The sequence below is a fragment of the Narcine bancroftii genome, chromosome 1, assembly GCF_036971445.1.
Source record: "Narcine bancroftii isolate sNarBan1 chromosome 1, sNarBan1.hap1, whole genome shotgun sequence".
Classification (NCBI taxonomy): Eukaryota; Metazoa; Chordata; class Chondrichthyes; order Torpediniformes; family Narcinidae; genus Narcine; species Narcine bancroftii.
The window spans coordinates 99,451,581-99,478,518 of NC_091469.1; the positions used below are offsets into that span (position 1 = coordinate 99,451,581).

At 39.9% G+C, this 26,938-nt stretch overlaps 1 long non-coding RNA gene across 1 annotated transcript in view; it reads right to left on the reverse strand.

Moving 5' to 3' along the window:
* Positions 1-6,853: 6,853 nt before the first annotated feature.
* LOC138761397 (uncharacterized) overlaps positions 6,854-26,938 on the reverse strand; it is a 67,957-nt gene continuing 47,872 nt past the window's right edge. The window contains exon 6 of the long non-coding RNA XR_011356309.1: positions 6,854-6,992. This is a non-coding gene — a long non-coding RNA (uncharacterized lncRNA). The remainder of the gene's footprint in view (positions 6,993-26,938) is intronic.

Consider the following 26,938-nt stretch of genomic DNA (forward strand, 5'->3'; position numbering starts at 1 on the left):
GTTGGTTGGGGTTGGGTGTTGGGTTTTTCCTCCTTTGTCTTTTGTCAGTGAGGTGGGCTCTGCGGTCTTCTTCAAAGGAGGTTGCTGCCCGCCGAACTGTGAGGCGCCAAGATGCACTGTTGGAGGCGATATCAGCCCACTGGCGGTGGTCAATGTGGCAGGCACCAAGAGATTTCTTTAAGCAGTCCTTGTACCTCTTCTTTGGTGCACCTCTGTCTCGGTGGCCAGTGGAGACCTCGCCATATAACACGATCTTGGGAAGGCGATGGTCCTCCATTCTGGAGACGTGACCCACCCAGCGCAGTTGGGTCTTCATTGTGGAAGAAAATAGCCATATTCGCTGTCTTTGAGAATTAGGGCAGATTCGTCATGTGGAAAACATAATTGTGAGTAAAAGAAGCCTAAAGATATACTGTATAAAAGCACATTATAATTATTTAAGAACTGAGAATTTAAGACCTTCAAGCAAGACAAAAATGGTGCTGAACTTTTAAAGACTGACTTTTCAGAAAGGAACTTTGAATTATACACACACATTTACAATTGCACATAATGGGGTTAAGTAAGTTTAGAGTTTAGTAAGAAATATTATGTTATTAATAATTTAATAAAAAACTATTATTTTGAACTTGCCATTGTCTGATGAATTTTCCATTGCTGTTCCTGTGTTAGTGCAAACAAAAACCCTTTAAACCCAAACATAATTAAAAGAGTTGTTAGTGCGTAACAATGGTCCGTTTGAGAGTGACCTTGACCCCGACTTTCTTGAAAAAAGCAGTCCAGGCACATGTGTGAAGAGTATTCAATCTGACAGATCAGATTAAGGACAGTGAACGCAGATTGAGGATCTGATTAAACCTGAACAATCTGAGAAAATAAGAATTGTTGTTTTTCAGACCAATGAGGTTGAAATCTCACAGCAGATTAATTTTTTGGGGAGCAATTTATACAGGGGAAAGCTGCCAAAATATGAGCAGATGAATTTCCTTGCTTCCATGTACCAAGACATGAACGCAAAACTGCACTACTAAGAGTTAAACAAATTTCCAATCGACTGGGTTCTTGACATTGTGTAAATGTCACAGATAACAAAGAAAGCACTGAGGACATTCATTAGAATAGAACAAAGTTTGAAAAGTCTGAAGAGAAGAAAGAAAGTGGAACTCCTTATTGGGTCAAAATTTAAAAGATGAAAAAAATGCTCAAAATAAGGGAGAAGTGGATTCAGTAAGAATGTATTTCTCATCATCAATGAGTAACTGGAGTCTTCATGGAACATCATCACAAAAGAATGAAGATTTGTTTTGCACAATGGACTGCAGGGACTCAACATTCCTCACTAGAAACAGTTGTGGTGTATAGTAGCTGTTGAAAGTTAAGTAGAGAAATATGTGAGAAATGAAAGAATGTGGTCAACTTCCTGTGATGTTTCAATTCAAGGATACAATCTGTTGCTCCTGTTTTGCTTATGAATGCTGGCATTCTTAAATGTCTTTGTCATTTATTATGTATGTTGGTATTGTGACTTTATTTCTGAAGGCCCAGGGCTGGATAAACTATTCAAAGTGTGAACATGGCAGGAAAAAACATGCTGATAAAGAAGATCAAAATATAGTTCAGGAAAATTACTCAGCAAAGAGCTAGACCAAAACAGAAGCAGCTAAAATCCTGGTGCATAGCTGTGTCAAATTCAAAGCTGCCACAAACAACTTTTAGTTATGTTAAACCATTACAATATATAGTAGTACTTTTATGGAAGCTTCTTCACACCTTCCTCTCGCTACAATTATACCCCTTAGTATCCAGCAGGATGTTTACATCTTCAATGTCCCCAAAGAGTAAATTCTAGATAAGACAAGACCTGAAAAATATTAACCTATTTCACTTATCTGATGGAGCTAGTGTTTCAGCTCTGACCCCAATCATACAGCTAGTTGTCTGATCCCTGACCTCAAAACTTTTGTGGAGTACTTATCTGAGTTGGGAACTTGTTCTATTCCTCTAGATTCACATGCAGTATTATCAATTAACTTATCTTCCCCCTGTAATTGTCCAGTTAGTTTCAGCTGCTGATTTTCTAGAATACTTAGCCTCAAAAGCAGGTCAAATCAGAGACTGCAAGCCTCATTAAAATATTCTGTTATGATGGTTTATCTTCCCTTGGCCTAATTAATTAATCTAACATATTTATATCTTTCAACATTAAACACTTCAGGATTCAAGTGGAGCAAGATGCAAGGTATTAACTGCATTCATATCCTGTTTTCTAATCTTGCAGATAAATGGGTTCCCCCAAGATATGCTGATTGATCAATTAATTGGTCACTGCAAACTGCTTCTAATGTGTGAGAATTGGAATCTGGGTTGAGTTGATGAGAATGTGAAGAGAAAAGGTTACCTAGAAAATTAGTGTAGGAATGGGATTACTCTGAATACCAACAAATAAATTTAGACAAGCAGCACAGTTACAGGTCCTTTTGGCCCACAAGACCACGTCACCCAAATACACCCAATTAACCTTCAAACCCTGTATATTTTGAAGTACCTCTGTATATGAAAACGGAGTACCTGGAGGAAATCCACACAGACACACAAAGAACGTACAAACTCCTTTCAGACAGCACTGGATTTGAACCCAGGTTACTGGTGCTGTAACAGTATTGTGCTAATAGCCACACGAACCATGCTGGCTTCTTTCTTCATCTTGACTAAGTATGGAAAATGCTCTGCAAAATCTGTTATCAACCACCTTCGATGATTGAGCTTAGTTCAGCTAAGGACCAGGTATCACCCAAAATACCACTTAATTACTGCTTCTCAAATCAAGAACTTACCAAGCCACTAAGCAATAGGCAATGGCACATCACTTTCCTTCAAAATACATCGCAGCCATTCACATAAAACATTTGAGAAATTCAGCATTTTCAGTAATATTACTTCAGATTTCTGTTTTTGTGAGTAATTTCAGGTAATTATTCTGAATTAGTATTTCCTTTCATTCCATCATTTGTCCTGGTACTATAATCCCTCCTACCTTCAACCCTATAACGGAGCTTACTTTATACTCTCTCCTCCCTTTCTCACTTACCCTGCATCTTAAAACTTGTTTGATGGTGATTCTCCCATTTCTGATGAAAAGTCATGAACTTGATACATTGACTCTTTTCCAAACCATCGACGCTGACTGAGTGTTTCCAGTATTTTCTTATTTTATTTCTGATTTCTAACATACACAACAATCATTGAAATTTGATATCTCTTATGGAAGAATGGCAGAGGTTGACAGCATCGAGTCCACGCTGCTGAAGATCCAGCTGCGCTGGGTGGGTCACGTCTCCAGAATGGAGGACCATCGCATTCCCAAGATCGTGTTATATGGCGAGCTCTCCACTGGCCACCGTGACAGAGGTGCACCAAAGAAAAGGTACAAGGACTGCCTAAAGAAATCTCTTGGTGCCTGCCACATTGACCACCGCCAGTGGGCTGATATCTCCTCAAACCATGCATCTTGGCGCCTCACAGTTTGGCAGGCAGCAACCTCCTTTGAAGAAGACCGCAGAGCCCACCTCACTGACAAAAGGCAAAGGAGGAAAAACCCAACACCCAACCCCAACCAACCAATTTTCCCCTGCAGCCGCTGCAACCGTGTCTGCCTGTCCCGCATCGGACTTGTCAGCCACAAACGAGCCTGCAGCTGACGTGGACTTTTACCCCCTCCATAAATCTTCGTCCCCGAAGCCAAGCCAAAGAAGAAGACACTGAACAAGAAAGTGTACTGATCATTTGGTCAGTGTGATTAGAAAGCAGTGAACTAGCTCCAAAATTCTGACATTGATAACCAATGCTAATGCTGCCCCTGCTAGTCACTCTGGCACCATGAACATAGATGTCTGTCAGCACTGTGACACCTGCCCCTCTCCAAAGCAGAAAAAGGTAGCAAACGGCTCAATGTTAATATTGTAGATGCATTTCCCTGTTTAAGGCAATCCTGTGGTTTTCAACCAGAGGATGGGAAAACCTCAAGTGGTGATTAATCAACACAGTAACAAGTGCTCCAATATCTACAAAAGGATTTTCCTGAACAACACTCGTTTCCTTTCTTTTTGTTCTTCGTGCTGATTTATTTTCCTGTATACAAGCTTGCATCAATGCTCTAAGAAAAAGGATGGAAACAATGAAGCAGTTTCCATGTTATTTTGTGGTTCATTCTCACTCATTCGTATAACAGTTTTCAATCCAAATTTAAGCTATAATATTTACGTTACTGTCTTTAAGTCTTCTACTTCCCTGACAAAGTATAGATAAACTCATCAGATTTTCTAAAACAAATAATTATAAAGAAATACAAGAATTCATTTATTATAAGCCAGCCTTCCACTCATACATTTAACATTTCTGTTAAAAAATGAATAAGCACACAGAAGTAACAATGTTGCCTCTCCCAAAAGTCAATATAAAGCATTAAAAATAACTTGATAATCAGAGAAAGGAATAGTTATGCTATTTAGGTGAAATGAAAGGAGGTGGGAGGTGGCTCGTGAAACATAATTATCAGCACAACTGTTTCTTGCTGTAAATGCCTTACATATATAACTCTGCTAAAGGTAGCAAAAACAAATCAAAGGAAAGGCCATAGTGAAACACGAAAGTCTGCTGATACAGTGATTGTGATAAAACCACACTGACATGCTGGAGAACTATAGAGCTGGTCTTTTCAGCATCTATAAAAGACAACATTTCGGGCCTGAGACTTTCTTCAAGGAATAAGTAGAATGAGCCAGAAGCAGGAAATCTCAGAGTCTCAGAATTCAGACAAGGCTGGCTGAGGGAGAAATCCAGTCCAAAAAAAGGTGGTAATTGGATAGGATAAGGGATGAGTAAGAATTTATCATGTTTGTGCAAAAGGAGACAGAAGGGAGAGACAGAGCGAGGGGAAGGTGATGGGGGAAGAATTAGGGAGGGGGGGGGAGTTTAACAAAAGCCAGAGAAGTTGATATTAATGCCATCCAGTTGGAGGGTGCCCAGTCAGAAATTGTTCCTCCAATTTGTGGGTGGTCTCAGTCTGGCAGTATATGAGACCATGGATAGATATGTCAGCAAGGGAACAGGATGGGGAATTGAAATTGGCAGAAAGCAGAGAGGGGAGGAGAGGGGAACATATGTCTAGTGGTGGAATCACCAAGTAGGTGCTGGAAATTGTGGGAGGATGTGGAGGCTGATGAGGTGGTAGGAGAGGACAAGAGAAATCCTGTCCAACAAGTAGAAAGCCCATAACCATCAAATTTCACTAAAACAATACTTCAACTTTTCTGAGCAGTTTTAAAGCATTCTGAGTTTTATGAAAATTACTATTTTATTTAAAGTTCTTCCAAGTGTCCATTTAAATTCACCCTTCATTTATTCAACAATTTGCATCCACAAGACCCACTTTTCTAGCTCAATAGCAATCATCATAATAAATTGCCAAGGTTCAAGGTTCCATTATTGTCAAGTATATAAATACACAAAATCTGTTAACTTTTGTTTGCTGTAGAGGCACACAAATAGGCACTACTAGCCTCTCGCCAAAATAAGAGGAGAAACAAAAGAGAGTCCCTTCAGAGGCACAGAACATCTATGAATTCATTTCCCGTGCTTCCCTAAACTCTACAGCTGCACAACCATTCCATGTTTATTCCAGCGGAATCTTGGTCGTAATACTTCATTCCCACCAGTCAGTCTCCAGCAGCATGCAGCCTGGTACGAGTCCTTTAGCCTTCAAGTCCCTTACAGGTCCACTGCTGTGGTTTCTTCTCTATAGGGTCCTCACCTAGGATTTTGCTTCTCAGCAGAATGGTGTTCTCCAGCTCAAGTACGCTGCACCTGTCTGCTCCTTTCCCGGAGCCTGCACCTGTCTGCTTCTTCCCCGGAGCCTGTACCCCTCATGGTCTGCTTCTTAGCATGGGCGCCACCATCAAGGCAAAGCAAATCAAGGATATTAGTGTGGTGCTTTTCTACTCCGCTACCTTATACTTTACTACTTGTTTGGGGCTTGTTTTTGTAGTATATTTGGAACCCATGGGTGATGGGGGTCCCCATGCACCTGGCATCCTTTTCCTTCAACTGGTGGATGTCATATTTATAATTATTTGTAACAATACACATTCCATAATACTTTATGTTGCTGGTCCTCATTCGAAAGCACTGCACAGGTGATGTTTTTATTGGCCACTCACCAGGGACGCAACATTAATTGGAATCAGAAAGATAAATAGCATTCACTAAGAGCTTATTACTTAGTCTGAAATACTGTGTAAGGACTTGTATGAATAGTAATGCCATTTAAGGCCAAAAATATTATTGATATTATCTTATCTCGCTTATGAGATCAGTGCTGGCAGATTTCAAGGATCTTATCCAACAGCCACTGGGATAATACACCAGAAGGTTGAAGTCACTGATGGAACCAGGACCTGGTGCATAATCTAGACTGACAGTCCAACGCAGAACTAAGGGAGTGCTGCCATCTGCGGGAGGAAATGTTAAACAGAGGCAGGTCTACAATATACTAAAGGAGTCTTCCCTGCTCCCCCCACTGCCCACCCCCTCCCCCCCAGCCAGATTCTCTTCTTCCTCCTCCTGTCCGAAAGAAGATTCAAGAATGAAGCGTGCATGATGACGTAGGGAGAAGACATGGGAAAACACATACTCCTGGCAGAACTATTCAAAACCCATTTTAAACTTTTAAAATTATTTTCAGAAAGTTTTAAATATACTGTTGAAGTATCCTAGAAGCAGCTATGAAAAGAACAAAGCTCAACCAGCAAAGGAAACAGCTACTAAACAGTTAACAAGTGCTGAATAATTTGGGCCTACCTTACAAGTGGAGCCTCCGGACTCGATTCCTCTTCACCCTCATCCACAGTGCCAGTCCTCCGGTAGGATCCAGTCTACACCGGCGCTGACATCACGCAGTGCTGCGGAAGATGGCACCGGCACCCGACGTCTTCCCCCTCCAGACCAAGAAGAACAATTACACATGCGTGAAACTTCATGCATGCATATTATGTTGGGTATGGCCAAGACTGCAGGGGGGCCTGACCTCTCTCGGACCAATGATCCTGGACTGACAGGAGGGGGAGTCCACACCTGTAGTTGGACTGAAATGACTTCAGTATCAATGAAGGAGAAGGAAGCAGACACAGGAGGACTGGAAGAAGAAGGCAACCAATGTATGGAGGAGGAGGAAACTGTTATATACAAGAGTAGGCTTTAAAGTTTAAGTCTGACTCTCATCATTCAGATTTAACTTTACATCAGCAGATGGAAAATTTGTCAATTCAGATGGGTCAAGGATTTTCATCTGTGAAGGAAAAGCTTGCTGATATGAAGGAGGAAATATTTATTAAATTGGATGTGGCAAAATGTCTGAAAGTGGTGAATAAGATCCAGGATAAATTTAAGAAGATTGAAGAAGAATTTATTGATTGTAAAGATGATGTGGAACAATGTAAAGATGGGACAGAAGGAGGACTTATTTACTGGCTAGGAATTTCAGAAAAGTGATTTGTTGAAGAAAATTGATGCTTTGGAGAATCAAAGTTGAAGAAATGTTGGTCTTCCGGAAGATTTTTAAGATCCGGACCTGGATCATTTTTTTTCAGAAGTGGATTCCTGAGGTTTGAGGAACAGAATATTTTCCAAATGGTCTGGAACTGGACAGAGCTCATCGAGCAATAAGAAGGAAGCCTTTTCCTGGTCAAGCTCCATGTTCTATTTTTATTAAATGTCTGTATTATCAAGATGGAGTGTTGATTTTAAGAGTTGCTGTTTAAAATGTGAGAAGTAATCAGGGCCCTTTAGTAGTTAAAAATAAGTCTTTTATAAGTGCTGATTTGAGACAAGCGGTTATTAAACATGGTAAAGAATTTAATTCGGATAAAGCTGTCTTGTGGAAGAAAGGATACAAATTTTCTTTGCAGTATCCTGCTGTACTTGAAGTTTTCAGGGAGATTATCAATCTCAGTTCTTTAGTGATGATGCTGAAGTTCTTACATTTGCTAATTCTTTACCCGATAATAAGCAGGTGCAAAGTCAAGAAATGTTTCCTCAACAACCTGTTCTGCTTCTTTAAAAGTTTAGATAATTTCAGTGCTGTTAATTTAACTTATGATGGTACAATTGGTGAAAAAGAGCAAAAAAAAATGACAACAGATCATCAAAAAACTACATTTTCCAAAAGTTCAAGTTTTGGAGCCTACCTGCAGGAAAGACACCGGGACTCAGCGTGAAATGGATCCCAGGAGAGAGGTACAGTGTTCGGATGTAGAGCTCTATGTTACATCAGTAGAGCCCCCTAAAGAGGGCACCAAACAGCCTTCAGAACAAAGAGTTACTCAAAGGCATTTGTCAACTGTAGAGGTGGCGCTGCAAACTGCACCTCTTGAGATAGAAGAACCTATACAACTTGATGTACTGGGAGAACTTAATACATTATGGACTGGGGAAAACCCCGGCCAGCGTCCTCCAGTCACTGCTGGAGAGGCTGTGGTTGGGGTTTCCACACGCAGTCATACTACAAGGAAGGCAACCAGAATGAAGGAAGGAACAGAAGATCCTTTGGTTATGCAGAAGAAGCAGGAATCTGTTGAGCCAAAATCTCTTCCAATTGAAAAGATGTTTGTGAATCTTGAATCTAAATTATCTTATACAATGCAGGGATTATCCAAGATTATGACTGAACTTGGTACTAGGTTTAATACTCTGGTGAAAATACATTCTCAACAGATGGCTGAGTTTGGAGCTTTTAAGCTTGAAGTGAGAGATAGATTTAATTCGTATGAAGAAGATATAGACGAAATACGGGATCAAGTTTTTGATGGGACCAAAATGGTCGAAGACTTACAAACTCAGAATAAAAATTTGGTGAAAAAGATTTATTATTTGGAAAACCAATCCAGACGGAACAATATAAAGATTATTGGTTTGCCAGAGGTATGGAGGGACCAGACCCAAGAAAATTGTTTACTGAATAGCTGTTTTGAAGGTTTTTCAAGATAGTTGCCAACCAGAGTTCTTTGATTCTCCAAAGGAAGCTATAGCATTTGCTCAAGAGCTGCCAATTACTCAGTTTCAACAGAGACATAGTCTGCCGCGATCTCTAAGGAGACAAGAGATGGAAGAAAAGAGCCGTGCTCCAAGAAGGAATGGTTGTAATGGTGACTCGGCAGTTGGAGCTGATTAAAAGAAGAGTTGTCCTTTTTTTTTCTAATTTTTTTTTTAAAAAGGGATATTAAATAATGATGATGTTAGTTTAAGATGAAGTGAGAGTTGGGGGAGAGAACTGGATAGGCACTATTTCCTGAAAGTCATCTGCTACGTGTGAGTTATCTCACACCCATTTTTTTTTTGGGAGTTACCGCATTGCGCGGTTTAGACGGGAGGGGGTATTTTTAACCTCCTACCCGTTTTTTTTCCTTTTTTTTGTATTATTAGATTAAAGAGTGAAGGGTTTTTTTTGTTTAAATATAAAAAAAAGCATAAGAAAGTATTTGATTGTTTAAAAAACTAAAATTTGACGTGGTTTTTTTTGTAAAGTTTATTCAGTAGATAAGGAATATCTGAAATTTAAATGTGAATGAGATGGATAAGTTTTTTAAAATTTTTTCTTTAACTTTAAGGTGAAAGGAGTGGTAATTCTGCTATTTTAGTTATAGAACGAAGGGAATAATGGTTAAAGTTATAAATTGAATTGTACAATTCTTAATGAGGCTTGAATTTTGTTTGTGGTTTATGCTCCATTTGTTGAAGATATAGATTTCATTGTAGATGTGTTTTTATTATTTAGATATCTGAATTTTAACGTAATGATTGGGGATATTTAAATGTGGTATTGGAGCTTTTATTGTATAACTATTCAAGAGTAAAATGGAAAAATGGTGGAAGAGTACTAAAATTGAATTGTACAATGCTTAATGAGGTTTGAATTTTGTTTTAAGATGGTGGTTTATGTGACTAATATGATGATAGATGTGAAGTTAGTTGATATTTGGTGAAGGTTTATCTCTATAGAGAAAGTATTTTTTCATTTTTTTTTCATGCTACAATTTTTTTTAAGAATTGATTATTGTTGAAGAATTTTTGATAGATAATGTTACTAACTTTACTAATTTTTTATATTAAGTTTGAGTTAAATATATGTTTTATCTTAACTCCGTTTGTTAAATATATGCATTTAAGTTTGATTTAAATATGTTTTTTAAGTCTGATATCTTAGTATTAATTACTTTTCTTTTTGTTAGTATTTTAATCGGTTATGTTTTTGTTTTTTTTGTAAGTGGGTTTTTTTCTCACATATATTATTAACTTTATTAATTCTTCACTCTTTATTTTTTGGGGGGAAAGGGGGGGTTGGACTAATTTGAGTTGGGTTATTAATGTGTAATAATTATTGGGGAGGGTATAGTTTATTTAGATTACTGATACTGTATTATAATTTTATTATTTTATTCTTAATTTTTTTAATGTAATCCTATATGTTATTCATGTTATAAAATCTTAAATAAAGTTTAAAAAAAAACCTGTTCTGCTTCTGAAGAGGAAGAATGGAAAATGAGAGGTGGAATCTCAACAGTTGATTGATATTGGTATGGATGATGATCAAGTTAAAAGAGATTTGGAGGAAGCATTTAATACTTAAAATGATTTTTTATATATTATATTTTGTTGTTCTGTTTGGGGGAGGTGGTTCAGCTAATGATCCGTCCGAAGTCGTCAGCCACTTTGTGGCATTGGTCACTCCTGTATAATTGAAGGGGGGGGGGGGGGGTAATACTGCTTACAGTATTTTTTTGTTTGGGTTTTTTTAATGGGGTTTCTTTTCTTTCTTTCTTCTTTGAAGAGATCGTTTTGCCTTGTTTGTGTTGTTGCCATGGGGAAGTGCTTCACCATGTGTGGTGAAGTGACTACTGTTATGTTTTAATGGCTAATTAAAATTTTGCTACTTTTAATGTTAACAGGCTTAATCATTCGATTAAGAGAAAAAGGGTGTTGGCATATATTAAAAAAATGGAAGGTTGATGTTGCCTTTTTTGCAAGAGACACATTTGACTGAAAAGGAACATCAGAAATTAAAAAGAGGTGGCGAATGGATAAGTTTTATCTGCATTTAATGTGTCTAGATCAACTGGACAGGGTTGTCCATTGTCACCATTTGCATTGGTTATAGAACCTTTAGCTTAAGCGATAAGGCAAGATATTAGGGGAATTACAATAGGTAAACAAGAGTATAAAATTAATTTGTTTGCAGATGATATGTTGATATATTTATCTTATCCTAAAAATTCTTCAGAATCATTAAAAATTTGTTGAATCAATATGCAGTGATTTCTGGTTATAAAGTTAATTGAGATAAAAGTGAGATACTACCAATATCGGATGAGGATTATTCAGATTGTAAACACTTTATGAAGTTTAGATGGTCTAATAAAATTAAGTATTTTGGAGTAATAGTGGATAAAGAATATCAGAAGTTATATAGTTTAAATTATATATTGTTATTAAATAAGATTAAATTTGATTTAAATAGATGGAAAGATTTACCATTGACTTTGATTGGGCAAGTAAATTGTATCAAAATGAATATATATCCCCGTATTCAATATCCTTTTCAGTATATTCCGACTGTTCTACCAAATAAATATTTTAAGGAATTAAATAAAGTAATTCATTTGTTTTTATGGAAAGGTAAATTGTCAAGAGTTTCTATGCAGAAGTTGACATGGAGATATGACTTAGGTGGACTTCATTTACCACATTTTCAGAATTATTGAGGCAGCACAATTAAAATTTATCAATAGATTGTTTGATATTGATCAACCTCCAGTATGGGTGAAGGTTGAGCTGGACCAGATTTTTGAAAATAAAACACTTCAATTTATATATAAATGGAATCCCTTTCTTTTGAGTAAGTATAAATTACCAGTATTGAGACATTTAATGGATATAAATGGGATCAAATTATAGGAAGTAAAGGTAAAATTTAAGCAAAGACACTATTATATCAGAATAAGATTATTCCTTTTTCTTTAAATAATCCTTATTTGTAAGACTAGGAAACAAATGGTGTGAAATTAGTGGAGGATTGTTTTGAAGCAGGCATGTTTCTTTCTTTTAATAGATTCCAAGAGAAGTTTGGCATATTACCAAATTCTTTATTTGCTTATTATCAAGTTCAAGATCTATTGTTAGAAAATTTTGGATGAGAATTGGTGTTACCTGGTCAAACAAAATTTGAGATGTTAATTGTTGATAAAAGAAAGAAGGGGTTTATTTCTGAAAATAACATGTTACTACAGGAAAAGATGACTAAGGTTGATGTGTGTAAAATGAAAGATAAATGGGAGAAGGATTTATCTATTACTTTATCTTGGGAGGAATGGTTGAATGGTTGTAGGTAGTGTTACAAAGTTAATTAATGTGAGATATAGTTTAGTTAATTATAATTTTTTACATCAATTGTATTTAACCCCTGAAAAGTTGAAAAAATATGGTTTAGTTCTTCAGATTTGTGTTTTTGACGTGGAGAACAGACAGGTACTTTTTTACATTCCATATGGGTTTGTAGGAGGACTTTGCCGTCTGAGCTGCGCAGCGGGCTTTGGACTTGGGGTGAGGGGCCGTACACAGCCTTTAGAGCCTCGTAAAAACCCCTGAAGTCGCCAATGTCCGCGCTGAGCTGGGTTCGCTTGGCGAGGCTAGTCCACCACTCATTTTGGATCTCCCAGAGTTTGCACTGAAGATGGCTGCATGTGCGACGGAAGGCTTGTTTCTTCTCTGGCCAGGACGGCTTTGTAAGGTGAGCCTGGTGGGCAGCTCGCTTCTTTGCCAGCAGCTCCTGGATTTCCTGGCTGTTTTCGTCGAACCAGTCCTTGTTTTTCCTGGAGGAGAAGCCCAGTACCTCTTCAGTGGATTGCAGTATGGTAGTCTTCAGCTAATCCCAGAGGGTTACAGGGGATGAGTCCGTGAGGCAGATTGCATCCTCGAGCTTTGCTTTGAGGTTTGCCTGGAGTTTCCTCCAACTTCGTCTGACTGCAGGTTTCCAACATTGAACCTCTTTCTGGGGGCTTTACTGTTCCTGGACTTTGGCTTGAAGTGAAGGTTGAGCTTGCAGCGAACTAGCCGGTGGTCAGTGTGGCATTCCACGCTGGGCATGACCCTGATGTGGAGCACATCTCATTTGTCTCTTTCTCGCACCAGGACGTAGTCCAGGAGGTGCCAGTGTTTGGATCGGGGTTGCATCCAAGTAGTCTTCAGGCTGTCCCTCTGCTGAAAAAGGATGTTTGTAATGACAAGCCGCTGTTCTGCGCAGAGCTCCAACAGGAGGCGCCCGTTGTCGTTGCACTTGCCGACACCATGCTTGCCCAGGATTCCTGGCCAGGTTTCTGAGTCTTTGCCGACGTGAGCGTTGAAGTCGCCAAGGGTGACAACCTTGTCGGCTGTAGGGGTGCGTTGAATGAGGTTGCGCAGATCAGTGTAGAACTTGTCCTTTTCTGCTTGTTCCGCCTGGAGGGTTGGAGCATAGACACTGACGAGGGTAATGCAACGCTTGTTTTGAAGGGGGAGTCGCATGGACATGATCCGGTCTGAGTGGCCTGTCGGGAGGTTTTCGAGTTTGGAGGCAATGGAGTTCTTGACCATGAAGCCTACACCAGATAGGCATCATTCATCCATAGGCTTGCCAGACCAGTAGAGTGTGTAGCCCGCGCCGCGTTCTTGGAGGCTGCCTACATCTGCAAGGCGGACTTCACTGAGAGCGGCTATGTCGATGTCAAGTCTGAGGAGTTCATGTGCGATGAGGGCAGACCGACGTTCAGGTCAGTGGCTGTCAGCTTTGTCTAGCATGGTTCTGATGTTCCAGCATGCTAGCTTGAGTTTGTAAAAAGAGTCTGGAAAATCAACCAACTGAAAAAACTCACAAAGATTAGTGTATACAGAGCCGTTGTCATACCCACACTCCAGTTCGGCTCCGAATCATGGGTCCTCTACCAGCATCACCTACGGCTCCTAGAACGCTTCCACCAGCGTTGTCTCCGCTCCATCCTCAACATTCATTGGAGCGACTTCATCCCTAACATCAAAGTACTCGAGATGGCAGGGGCCAACAGCATCGAATCCACCCTGCTGAAGATCCAACTGCGCTGGGTAGGTCATGTCTCCAGAATGGAGGAACATCACCTTCCCAAGATCGTGTTATATGGCGAGCTCTCCACTGGCCACCGTGACAGAGGTGCACCAAAGAAGAGGTACAAGGATTGCCTAAAGAAATCTCTTGGTGCCTGCCACATTGACCACCGCCAGTGGGCTGATATCGCCTCAAACCATGCATCTTGGTGCCTCACAGTTCGGCGGGCAGCAACCTCCTTTGAAGAAGACCGCAGAGCCCACCTCACTGACAAAAGACAAAGGAGGAAAAACCCAACACCCAACCCCAACCAACCAATCTTCCCCTGCAACCGCTGCAACCGTGTCTGCCTGTTCTGCATCGGATTTATCAGCCACAAACGAGCCTGCAGCTGACGTGTCTGCCTGTCCCGCATCAGACTTGTCAGCCACAAACAAGCCTGCAGCTGACGTGGACATTTACCCCTCATAAATCTTCGTCTGCGTAGCCAAGGCAAAGAGAAGATGGGTTTGTATAAAACTTAGACCTTTTTGGTAAAAAAAATCATTAAGTTTTTGGGAGATTTATTCAAGATGGATTTGCAACTTGATCCGCTGGTGTGTTTATTTGGTTATATGAATACACTGATGACAGGATTGCGATTGGACAAATTTCAAATTGCATTTATACATTTGGGATTGGCAGAAGCTAAGAATTACTATAGCTATTACATGGAAAAATGATGTTGAATTAAATACACAAAGATGGCACAATAAATTACAATCATGTCTTTATTTGGAGAAGATAACTTATAATTTGCAGAATAATTATTCTCTTTTTGTTAAAGTGTGGAATTTATACTTGGAATGTATGGGTTTAGATATTAAGTAAATGTTTTTAATTGTGATGTACAGGGTTGGCACACCAAGCAGCAGCCATATAATACCTGGCAAAATTATTTTTTAGCTCCAAGAGGGGGTGGGTTAGGTAAGGGGAGGGGGGGTAGTAGGGTCCTTTTTTTGTGTTTTGTTGTTTTTATTTGTGAGACTGTTTAGTTTGTGTGTATTTTGTAAAACATTTAAATAAAACTTAAAATGAGAAATTAAAAAGAGATTGGGTTGGGCAAGTTATAGCATCTTCTTTTAATTTAAAAGCAAGAGGTATGGCTATTTTGATTAATAAAATGTTATCTTTTAAATTGGAATCAGTTATTGAGTCAATTGGTAGGCTTTGAATTGATAATTGTAAAACATTTTCTGAGTGTTAGACTTTAATGAATATTACGTTCCTAATATAGATGATGAGGAATTTATGTTGGATTCTTTTCTTAATTTAAATCAGGCATATTACAAAATTATGGTAGGGGGTGGTTTTAATGGTTTTTTTTTGAAAATAAATATTGGTTCAGTGTGATAGTACATATCTATCACCAATGTACATAGTGAATATAGTTACTGTATCTAGACTGTGCTTACAGCGATTGGCTGAGAGCTAAGCCACGCCTATTGTCTGGGCCTTAAAGGGTTGTGTGCCTAGCCAGGTCGGATCATTCCGGACTGGTCGGCCACCTGTGAAGAGCTCCTGTCTTTTGCTAATAAAAGCCTTGGTTTGGATCAACAAGTCTTTGGTTCTTTCGACGAGCTCTACAATTTTATTAGCAAAAAGAATTTTTTTTGAAAGGGATGGAGCGTTTGACTCAGCCAGAAAAAACTTGATATTGACCCACAGTCAGCTACAGCCTTCAAAGCCTTTAAGTTCTGGCTGCTGAACTTTGAAAACTTCCTGAGATTCATTGAGGTGGAGGAGGATAACCAGCGTCTAACAGCATTGCTGTCTATGGTGTCCTTGAGAGTCTACGAGAACATCCAGGATGAGACCACTTACACTGCAGCCATAAAGGTACTGAAAGAACTGTATAATCAACCGGTGAACAGAGTTCATGCCCGGCTCGTGCTTGCGTCGAGGAAGCAACAGCCCGGCAAGTCCAGCAGGGCATATTTACAAGTATTAAAGGCGTTGGGCAAGGACTGTAACTGTGTGGACAAAACTGCTGCCGAGATCACAAACGATCTCGTCCGGGATGCCAATGTGGCCGGGCTCCGATCGAACGATGTGAGGCTGCGCTTACTCAAGCAAGGGGTAGAAAAACTAGAGGACATGGCCCAGATTGCAATCACAATGGAGGATGCAGCCTTAAAGTCCACCGAGTTCTCTAGGGACTGGACCCCTCGTTCTGATGTGAGTAGAGTGCCCTTCTACCCTACCACCCCCCGAGATACTGACGGCCTGTCAGCTGCTGCTACCCTGCCCCGTGTGAACCCAAAATGTTATTTCTGCGGGAGGGACAAGCACAGCAGGTCCCAGTGCCCAGCAAGAAAAGCCAGGTGCCAGAAGTGCCTTAAAAAGGGCCACTTTTTTTTTAAAATTTTTTATTTTTCACACCATAAATCACATTAGCCATGATATACACTTTTTCTTTTTCACACATATACAGTGACTTTTTCTCCCACCCCCCTCCCTCCTCCCAAGCCACCCCCCCACCACCCCCCTCTCATCCATTTTAGGTATACAATCTTTAAAAAAAAAGGGCCACTTTGCTGCAGTCTGTAGGTCTAAAATGGCCACCAGCAAACACAGTGCCTCGTGTGAAGCCCAATCGCCACTATTCAAACTCTTCTTCCCCAGAGCTCTCGTCCAATGAGAGCGAGGGCTCCCCTGCACGGCAACGCCTGACGTCACGGAGACGCCGAACCCGGAAGGGGCATCCCACCCTCACAACCATGGTGTTAGCCCCCCTCTCGCCCCCGTGCGGAACACTCAACCCGGCCTCGGTCCCGACTGCGGCTACCGCTGCTGCTGCTGCCGCCACAGCCATCCCCGGGGCCGATGCTGCTGCTGCCGCCGTCACAGCCACCCCCGGTACCGACGCTACCGCTGCTGCTGCCACAGACACCCCCGGGGCCGACGCTACCGCTGCTGCTACCGCCGCCACAGCCACCCCCGCGGCCTACTAGGTACTCAGCCTAGCATCCATCGCTGACGACCACCGGGGCCCGACCGCCGTGACCGACGACCTACCCACCACCAACCGCGAGCAACTACAAACCCCACTACTTACCTTTCATCCGCCGACGCCGCCACAATAGCACTTCCGGGAGGTCCTCCAACCTGCTCCTCCAGCGTTTACTACGTCATCCTGTTGCGTGATGTCATCACGTTGCGTGACGTCATCGCGCAAAACTCCTCTGTCAACTGCTTCAATAACACTAAACCAGCAATGCTCTCATCCCCTCACCAGAGCAATGGAACTGATTAAAGTGCATGGACACTACAGCAATTGCTTATTTGACTCTGGGTCAACTGACAGTTTTATCCAGGCAGATCTGGCCCTCCGTTGGGGACTTAACATTATCCCCACTACCCAGAGGATCTCATTAGCGACAAGGTTGCACTTGACCGGGATAAAGGGACCAAAGACTTGTTGATCCAAACCAAGGCTTTTATTAGCAAAAGACAGGAGCTCTTCACAGGTGGCCGACCAGTCCGGAATGATCCGACCTGGCTAGGGACACAACCCTTTAAGGCCCAGACAATAGGCGTGGCTTAGCTCTCAGCCAATCGCTGTAAGCACAGTCTAAATACAGTAACTATATACACTATGTACAATGGTGATAGATCTGTACTATCACATTCAGTTGATAGTAAATTTGTTTTATGGGATGCTTTAAAAGCTTATTTAAGGAGACAAATCATTAGTTATACTGTTAAAATTAAGAAATTAAGAAGTAGATTAGAGGAGATAGAAATTTTAGAAAAGGATTTACAACAAAATTCTACGCAAGTTAAGAAAGTACGCTTAGTTAATATGAAATTACAATATAATTTGTAACAAACTTATAAATTCGAGAAATTATTACAGAGAACGAGACATATTATGAATTGGGCAAAAGAGCTCAAAGTATTAGCTTGGCAGTTAAAAACTGAAGAAGCTTCTTGAACAATAAATGCAATTAGATATGATTTAGTGATTCAGGAAATCAATTATGTGTTTCATAAATTTTATGAAAAATTGTAAACTTCTGAAGTATTGGAAGATGAAGCCAAAATTGATCATTTTTTATCTGATTTGGATTTAACTTTTTTGAATGTTAAGAATATTAAAGATTTGGATGCACTTTGATCTATGCCTAGTGGGAAGTCTCCAGGAGAATATGGTTTTACTTCTGAATTTTATAAAGAATTTCAGGACTTATTAATTCCTTTATTGATGGATGTATTGAAACAGGTGACAAAGGTACATTCTTTTCTGGATTCCTTTTCTAAAGCAATTATTACAGTTATTCTTAAGATGGTCTTAAGACCCATTAAAAGCAGGGTTTTATAGACCTATTTCTTTATTGAATGTTGATTATAAAATTGTGGCAAAGGTTCTAGCTAACAGGTAAGCTAAATATTTACCAGGTTTAATTCATGTAGGTCAACAAAGTTTTATTAAAAATCAATATTCATCAGATAATATTGTAAAGTTGATTTCTTTAATTAATGCTTCTCGGGAGCAATCTAAACAACCAATGGCTATTTCTCTCAATGCAGAGAAGGCCTTTGATAGAGTAGCATGGAGTTTTTTATTTAATGTTTTGGAGAAATTTAACTTTGGCCCTTTTATTATTGGTTGGATTAAGGCCTTGTATAGAAGCCCTACTGCTAGAGTTGTGACAAATGGACAGTTATCTTCAGCTTTTATGTTAACTAAATTGAGTAGGCAAGGCTGCCCTTTGATTATTTGCATTGGTTATTGAACCTTTGGCTCAGATGATTAGACAAGATAGTAATATTGAAGGTATTAAGGTGAAATCTGATGAATTTAAAATAAATTTGTTTGCAGATGATGTTTTGATATATTTAACACAACCTCTGAGTTCTTTGAGGAATTTGCATGATAGACTGGAGCACTATGGTGAAATATCAGGTTATAAAATTAATTGGGAAAAGAGTGATATTATGCCTTTTTCTGAAATGAATTATTCCTTGTGTAGCCATATTGTGAAATTTAAATGGTCAGATCAGATTAAGTATTTAGGTGTTAAGATAGATGGTAATTACAATTATTTATAAGATATGAATTACCTGCCCTCATTGTCTAAAATTAAATATGATTTGAATCGGTGGGAAGATTTACCTATTACATTAATAGGACATATTAATTGTATTAAAATGAATATTTTCCATCGAATTCAATATCTTTTTCAGTCTATTCCTTGTAAGGTTCCTCAAAAATGTTTTAAAGACTTAAATGCTTTGGTGAAGAAGTTTTATGGAAAGATAAAATGGTAAGGGTATCATTACAGAAATTAACTTGAAAGTATGCATTAGGAGATTTGCAACCCCCTAATTTTCAAAATTATTATGAATCAGCTCAGTTGAAATTTATTAATAGGATGTTTGGAGTGGATAAACCTTTGATTTGGGATAATATTGAATTATCTCAGATCGGTGAGAAGATAGATCAGTTTATTTATAGATGGAGTTCACAATTATTGAGTAATTATAATTTACCTGGATTTATGGTATAAAAAAAATGAAGCTATAGGTACTCAAGGTAAAATTTCAGGTAAAACTTCTTTGTATCAAAATAAGCTTTTTCCTTTTACACTTAATATTTATCAACTTTTGAAGTTGTGGGATCAAAAGGGCATTAAATTGGTAGAAGATTGTTATGAAGCAGGATATTTTATTTCATTTCAAAGAATGAAAGAGAAATATATATCTTTGAATACTCTTTTTTCTTATTATCAAATTAAAGCCTTATTGTTGGATCATTTTGGGCATATTTACTAGATGGTCTAAATTTGAAATTTGAAAGGATTCATATCTGAGATGTATGCTTTATTACAGAATAAAATGCTTAAGCCAGATGTTCATAATCTAGATTAAAATAGGAAAAAGATTTGGCTGTATCTATTCCTCAGGATGATTGGATGAATCTATGTGAGGATAGTATGACTAAAATTGTAAATCAATTATATTTAACTCTGGAGAAATTAAGGAAATATAAACTTATTTCTTCTGATTTATGTTTTAGATGTCATAAGGAAGTCGGCTCCTTTTTACATTCTACTTGACTATGTGAGATGGTGAAACCTTTTTGGAAATAGATTTAAGGAACTTTTAGAAGCTATTTTTAAATTGAAGGTTCCACTTGATCCTTTTGTATTTTTGTTGGGTTATATTAAGAGAATGTTTGTGGAGTTAAAATTAAATAAATTTCAAATTTCTTTTTTGAGATTGGCTTTAGCTGTGACAAGAAAATGTTTGGCAATTACTTGGAAAAATTAGACTAACTTGAGTATTCAGAGATGGCATTTGGAAATTAGATTGTATTCCATTGGAAAAGATAACAATTTGTGTAATAATTATTTTTTGTTAAAACTTGGAGCCATATTTGGATTATATGGGGTTGAATATTAATCTCCTTTCCACACATTAGTGGTGTTGTTCTGAACTATGGCAACTAAATGATGAGCTTTATGTTATGTGATCTCCTCTTTCTTTCCTTTTATTTTTTGGGGGTAGTTTAGAGGGGGGTGGGGAGTGATGGGTGGGTTAGGGTAGAGGGTGTGGGTCATAGGGGGTATTATTTACATAAAAATATCATGCATGTATTCCATGTTTTCTTAAGATGTATTTTTTCATTGTATGGTTTATGATTAATAAATAAAATTTTCAAAAAAAAAGATTCAAGTATGTGAAATCATGCACCTCCATGTTTAAGGACAGTTTATTTCCTGTTATTATGAGATTACTGAACCAAGCTCATACTTGTAAAATAATGTTGCCCTTACTCCAAACAGATCTCTCACTGTAACTCTACTCTCTTTATGGTTTTTTTATCCTGCTTATGGATAGACTTGCTGGATAGCACATAATACAAACTTTTTCACTGTACCTTGCTACAATAAATGTAAACTTGAACTAACAAAAGTGAACATGTCTGTCTCTTCAGTGACCATAAAAGATCCTATGGTTTATTATGAGTAATTATTTCTGCCCAATACACGCCATCCAACTTAATGACACATTGCATACAAACAAGCTCACATTATATTAAAATCAAAAGACCAACGTACATATATACATCTGTTCTTCAAACAGCAGAACTGATTTTCTCTCCCTTCCTCTCATTCCACTTTTAGTCATTGTTCTTCCTTATAAGTCTTATGTAATTTTTATGTCATTCCTTACAATACTGTGGAAGGATAGAGTAATGTTTGTGTACTTTCCAACTTATGGACAAAAATAACACCAAAGCAGAATCCATTTGTTACTCATGGATGCCTATGCTTATCTCTTGATGAGTATCACAAAGGCAAAGTACTGAGCAATGGGACATCATTGTGCATAGATTGGCTACATATTTCTGTTGTGCAATTATGACATTTTAAAAATAATTCATTGTAAAGAACTGTGGGATATGATGATTGATGTATGGAAAAAAAATCTTTGTTAAGGAATCACATGTTAGAAATTAAAACAGAAACCTGGTTGAGAGGAATCTGTAGGGAAACAGTTAATATTTTGGGTTACTGACTGTTTATCAGAACCTGCCATATTTTCTAAGTGTTTTCAGCATTAATTCCTCACTATTTAAAAAATTTCATTAACCTAAATCACTATCCTGGCTGAATAACAATCATTAAAATTATCATTAATTTATTGTCAAATATATTATACAATGGCCATACACATTGAAATTTTTACTTACTGGAACTGAACACGTACTTTGTAATAAAAAGTATAAAAATTAAAAAACAATGACAAAACATTTAATTTAAGAGCCAATAATTACAAAAAACTATATAATATTCAGTTATCCCAATGCAAAATAAAGTGACTTAGCAATAATGCAGAGAATACTTTTGTGGGGGTTGGAGCTGTCCTTGATTAGTGTAACAAGGAGATGTTCAAGAGCTTGAGAGCTATTGGAAAGAAGCACTTCTTTAACAGAGAGGTGCTGATCTTCAGGGCTCTATACCTTCTGCCCAAAGGTAGCAGTGAGAAAAAGATGCGACCAAGGTGATGGGGCCCCTTTATGACGTTGGATGCCTACTTGAGATGGTGTCTCAAATAGATGCATTCAGTGGTTGGAAGGTCAGAGCCTGTGTTTGTTACCTTCTACATCCATCTGCATTCCTGAGCAATTGAATTCCCAAAAATCAGGCTGTGATGCAATCACTCCGTATACTTTCCACAGTGCATCTGTCGGAGTTTGACAGAGTATCCTATGACATGCCAAATTTCCTCAAAACCATAGAAAGTAGAAGTGTTTGTGTGCCTTCTTCATGGTTGGCTAGATGTGCTAGCTCCCAGAAATATGAACTCCCAGGAACTTGCAGGTTCAAGTTTATATATCATCTGATTGCACAAGTACAACCTGATGAAACAGCAGTCTCTGGTCCTCAGTGCAAAAACATACAATAATACAACCAGACATAACACACATACTGACAAGCGAAACAGATGCAGAACAAATATACATTCTGTATATAAAAATAAATACCAGAAAATATTGTTTAATAAAGTGTAGTCTCAGAGGGTTATTGTGAGTTCATTTAGTTGTTCAGCAGTCTCAGTGCCCATGAGATGTAGCTGTTTCTCAGCCTAATGGTACTGACTCTGATACTCTTGTATCTCTTTCCTACAAGATGCTGTGTGCTGAGTGGAAGGGATCCTCAACAGTTTTCACACCCTCTTCAGACGACGATCCTGGTAGATCACATTGATTTAGGGTGGAGGGTGAACCCAGAGATCATCTCTGCTGTTCTTATGGTCCTGTGGATTGACCTCTGATCCATTTCTCTGCAGTAACAGTACCACACAGTGAAGCAGCCAGCCAGGACGCTCTTGATAGAGCTCCTGTAGAAAGCTGACATGACGGTGACTGGTAGTCTTGCTCATTCAGTCTTCTCAGAAATTGCATTCGCTGTGCGCCTTCCTAACAATTGAGTAGATGCTGTGTGTCCAGGATAGATCTTAAGTGGACCCCGAGGAACTTGGTGCTCTCTCCACCATAGAGTTATTAATATGTAGAGGAAGGTGGTTGTTCCTGGTCCATCTGAAATCCACGATCATCTCCTTCATCTTGTCCACGTTGAGACTCAGGCTGTATTCTTGCACCATATCACGAGATTTTCCACTTCTCACCTCTTCTCTGTAGTGTGACTCATCATTGTTGCTAATGAGACCAACTACTTTTGTGTCATCTGCAAACTTGATGACTTTGTTGGAGCTGGATCTGGCGTTGCAGTCGTGAATCAGTATCGTAAACAGCAGCAGACTGAGCACACAGCCCTGAGGTGACCCGGACAGACTGAGAACTTTCTGTTAGGAAGTCCAGAATCCATTACAGAGAGGGATGTTGAGTCCCAGTGAGGACAGCTTCTCCACCAGCATCAGGGGAATTATCATATTAAATGCTGAGCTGAAGTCAATAATAGCATTCTGGCATATGAGGCATTGTTCCCCATGTGAGTCAGGATGGAGTGGAGGGACAAGACTATAGCATGATCTGTGGAAAGGTTTAGTCTATAGGCAAATTGAAATGGGAGGTGTGCTTTGATGCGTTCTATCACCAGATGCTTGAAGCATTTCATAATGGTGGAGAGGTCAGTAATCATTGAGGCCTATTACTATAACCCTCTTAAGTACCAGGATGATGGTGGCTGCCTTGAAATTCGCGGGAATGATGAACTGTTGCAGTGATGTGCTGAAGATATCTCTAGTGACCTCCATCAGTTGGTCTATGCAGTACTTCAGTACTCAGCCAGGTATGTTGTCTGGTCCCGCTGCCTTGTGTGGTTTCACCTTAGATAGGGTTCTCCTCACCTCAGCTGCAGCTATGCAAGGGGCCCGTTCATCAAAGGGATACAGAGCTTTCTTCAGCGTCAGCCTGTTCTTTTCATCAAACTGTACACAAAATATATTCAGCCTATTCGGAAGGAAGTCAGCGTTGTCTCGTGATCTTCATCCCTCGTCATATGCACCTTGTGTTGCCAATGTTGCACAGCTGTCTTTGTGCATACCCACTTTTTGCCTTCCAGATTGCATGGAAGAGTTCAGCCCTGGCTGATCTTGGTACCATCTTGTCTCCTGGCCTGAAAGCAGTATCGCAAGCTCTGAGAAGTATCCTTGTATCCAGCCATGATTTATGGTTACCCCTATTTGTGAATCATTTGATCTTGGTGACATCCTCAATGCATTTGCTGATGTAGCCAGTCACTGAGCTCGTGTACCCCTTGATGTTTACATGACTATTGTAGGTGCCACCTCTCTAAAACAGCTCCAGTCCATGGTCTCAAAGCAGTCTTGTAGAGCTGCTGTGACTCCCCCCCCCCCCCCCCCCCCCCCCACCCCACGCTGGCCACATCCTGATCTCCATGCAAACCGGCTTAGTTTGTTTTGCCAGCAGTTTGTGTGCTAGGATTAACAGTATGGCTATGTGATCTGAATAACCAAGGTGGGGGTGAGGGGTAGCTTCCTATGCACCCAGGACATTGGTGTACATCCAATCCAAGATATTCTCTCTACTGATGGTGAAGTTGAAATTCTGTTCAAACTGTAGTAGGTCTGTTTTCAGCTTAGTGTAGTTAAAGTTGCCAGCTACAATCATAGCACCGACGGGATGGGACATCTGCATTTGACAGGTTGTTTCACAAAGCTCCTTCATGGCATCACCCTCATGAAGGCAGAATGCAAACTGTGGCAATCAGCATGGCCAAGAATTCCTGGCGGGTAGAAGGGTCTGCATTTCACCATCAGGTTCTCTATCTCTGCCTAGCAGAATGTCTTCACAACAGAGATATTTGTGTACCAGTTCAATAATGTAAATGCTCCTCGAGTCTTTCCAGAAGCAGGAGAATCAGTCTGCCCTGAAGGAGATAAGGCTCTCCAGCTGGATTGCTGTGCCTAGAATGGAGCCATATTTCTGCAATCACCAGAGCACAGCAACCTTGTAGTTCTCTCTGGTTCAGACGTAGCCTCAAGAAATCTATTTTTCTCCAGTGACCTTACATTTGCCAGCTCAATCGTTAGGTTAACTCTCAGCCTAACCCCGATGTCAGCCCACTTGCCGTACTTTTGCCTTCTCCAACAGCGCTTCTAAGGCCTCCATCACATCTCCATTGAACTGATCTGTGGTTTGCTGCAGTCCGTATCCCCTGCTTCAGTAGGTTAGTAGCTTAGTAATCCTATCCACTCATATGAAAATCCAGTTCATATTTCTTCGTTTCACAAGTGTTTCCTGATCATAGACAGTACATAATGGGTTGGGGATTTCGCCGTTGTAAAGAGTCAAAGTGGCCGCTGCAACTTCATGCACCATTCTAAACCTCTCCACCTCTATCTCATCAATGAGGACAGATGTGTGGTCTCTTGGTCTCTCCTTGATAAAAACAACAATAAGATCTTTGGTCTTTGTGACGTTGAGTGATATAGTTTTTCTGACACCACTCAATCAGATTCCCGATCTCCATTGTGTATTCTGACATAATTTCCAGTAATTTGACAAACAACAGTGTTACCAACGGGGCAAAGGCAAATCAGATATTCTTTGGCTTGGCTTCGCGGACGAAGATTTATGGAGGGGGTAAATGTCCACGTCAGCTGCAGGCTCGTTTGTGGCTGACAAGTCCGATGCGGGTCAGGCAGACACGGTTGCAGCGGTTGCAGGGGAAAATTGGTTGGTTGGGGTTGGGTGTTGGGTTTTTCCTCCTTTGCCTTTTGTCAGTGAGGTGGGCTCTGCGGTCTTCTTCAAAGGAGGTTGCTGCCCGCCAAACTGTGAGGCGCCAAGATGCACGGTTTGAGGCGATATCAGCCCACTGGCAGTGGTCAATGTGGCAGGCACCAAGAGATTTCTTTAGGCAGTCCTTGTACCTTTTCTTTGGTGCACCTCTGTCACGGTGGCCAGTGGAGAGCTCGCCATATAACACGATCTTGGGAAGGCGATGGTCCTCCATTCTGGAGACGTGACCCACCCAGCATAGCTGGATCTTCAGCAGCGTGGACTCGATGCTGTCGACCTCTGCCATCTCGAGTACTTCGACGTTAGGGATGAAAGCGCTCCAATGAATGTTGAGGATGGAGCGGAGACAACGCTGGTGGAAGCGTTCTAGGAGCCGTAGGTGATGCCGGTAGAGGACCCATGATTCGGAGCCGAACAGGAGTGTGGGTATGACAACGGCTCTGTATACGCTTATCTTTGTGAGGTTTTTCAGTTGGTTGTTTTTCCAGACTCTTTTGTGTAGTCTTCCAAAGGCGCTATTTGCCTTGGCTACCAACCAGGCAAAGGCAAATCAGATATTAGAGTGGCACTATTTGTATTTTTTGTTTGAGCCTTAACAGTCATCTGGGTATTTTGGATAAATAATGTTTTTTGTTGTTTGTATTTCAGATTACCAGCATCTATATTGTTTTAACTTTTGAGTGCCCCATAATTGTAAATTGAACCCTGGCTAAATGAGATGACACTTCTGCTTCACAGTTCTAGTGATCTGGTTTCCATCCTGACTTCTGGTGGTTTGTATGGACTTCGCATGTTTTCTCTGTGATCTCATGAGTTTCCACTGGTGATCCATTTTTCTTCCCACACCCCAAAGACGTGATGGTTTGTAGTTTAATTGAATTACATTCTCACCTCTCAGCAGATGCAGGGACAGCTTTGCATTTCCATGGAGGCATTCACCAATCCCAGTATAGTCTTCATACACTGAGAAGTCTCAGAGGTGTTAACTGCAAATCAAGAAA